Consider the following 1,969-nt stretch of genomic DNA (forward strand, 5'->3'; position numbering starts at 1 on the left):
AATCCGTCCCTGAACTGAATAGTGTTAACACGTAGATTTTAGCAGTATTTAGAAGACCGACTCTTGGTGTTTGAAAAGAAGCATCAGCCCAGTTATATTTTCTTTGATGAGCCTAGAGATATCTCAAGATTAAATTAAAATGATTGCACATTTATGGTATCATAGGAAAATTGGGTTATAAATCACTTTCCTATTCTACATGTGATTCTGTGTATTGACATTGTTGATCTGCATCTAATCTACTGTAATTAATGTAATTACAGGTGATGCAATATCCCAGCAGTCTGATAATCACCTGCACAATGAGGCAAAAGGCTTGGATTTTATATCCTTCATTCCTTCAGCACCATCCAAAGTTGATGTCTTTTTACATCAAAAAGTTAGTGGGCCTTATCCTGACCTCTGGATGTTCTGCAAGAACTTGCTGCTGCTGTCCTATGGGCAAGCCGAAGTGGAACGAATAGAGGTGGAGACCTGCAACTTATCAGAGGAAACAGTTGTTGCACAGAGGCTTATATGCGACCATGTCAGAGTGTGTGGGGGAGCAACCAAAGCGCCTCTGACCAAAGGTGAAAGATGAGCGAAAAGCAAAAAAGAAAACTTGAGGAACTCAAGAGGAAGAGAGTCTCACTGGAAAGTGTATGTGAGAGTTTACAAAAGGATGCTGAGCACATGGCAGAGGAAGCAGAGAGTGCTGCTGGAACCAAAAGGGCAACATTACTTACCAAGTCCAATACTCTGAGCCGACGAGCGAAGGAGGAGAAAGAGCAGTTGGTGGTCTTAAATGCAGATACTGAAGAATAGGCTACTGAACTGTGACTCCTAACACATCAAGAGTGAATCGGTGGAAACAAAAATATTTAGGTTCTTTGCATTTTTGGAGTATTTTACTTTCTGTGCCTGTTTGTACATTGTTCACAGCCATAATACTTTATAATTACAAGGTAGTTTTATGTTAGAGCTCTTGCTCCAATAAATATGTGCCTTGTAATTAACTAAATTCTAGGCTATTCAGTTTTTTTTGCCCTCGTGATGGTCGTGGGTTGTGAAAAAAGCCTTCTTCTTAGGGGTACCGCTGGGGCCAGCCGGGCGTATGTCGTGGCTTCAGTGAGTACTTATGTTTGTCATGCTGCCTGTGTACTTTATAGCGGCACAACATATTTCTGCAAATTGCATGCGTCAAATTGTCTGTCTCTCTTAAAAAATATGAAGTGTCACCAAAATTTTAAACGGGGAATCAATCTCAATGAAAAATATTCGTCAAGTAACGTTTCTAAAATAATATAGACATACTAATAATTATATATTAATAAATCGGATGAACGATGCATCCCAAATTGTATCCGCTGCGCACTTCTTAATCAGGGCAATCGCATCGTGGAGGTTTCTGCAGACGCCCAAAAAGACTTACTTAAGAAAACTGTTGCATGATAATTTGTACCATTTTCAAGGGTGGGGGGCGTGCAGTAGATGCCCCCTTTATTTTTGTGCTTCTGCCGTTCAAACCGAGCAGCACTGAGTTTGTCATGGCACCTGACGCCAAATCTACTGCTTAGCTGCTACAGACAGAACTATCTTCAAATCACCACTAGGGGGTGTCAATGCTGCAGCTTCGTTCTATGGTTGATCTTTTTCAAAGACAGTTTTTTTTCTCTCTCTCCACATAATCAACTTAACTGATTAGCGTGCTTTCATAGTAATGGTTTTTAATCCGTGTTAATCTTCTGAACAATGACTAGTAAAGGTTCTATGAGGTTGTCCTACTTACTATGGATTTTAAGTTTTTTATCAAGGTGTTAAAACGTACCACAGTTGCCAGTCCTGTGTTTTATGTCTAGCAATTTGTACAGTTTCTTCAGTATAAACACATGCCATGATCTGTGAGAATCTCCTCCAGAACTCTGCATTTCCTCAAGATCTTTTTGTAATATTGCATCATGGCACTGCTCAGAACAACACAGATGGTGCA

The sequence above is a fragment of the Brienomyrus brachyistius genome, unplaced genomic scaffold, assembly GCF_023856365.1.
Source record: "Brienomyrus brachyistius isolate T26 unplaced genomic scaffold, BBRACH_0.4 scaffold571, whole genome shotgun sequence".
NCBI lineage: Eukaryota > Metazoa > Chordata > Actinopteri > Osteoglossiformes > Mormyridae > Brienomyrus > Brienomyrus brachyistius.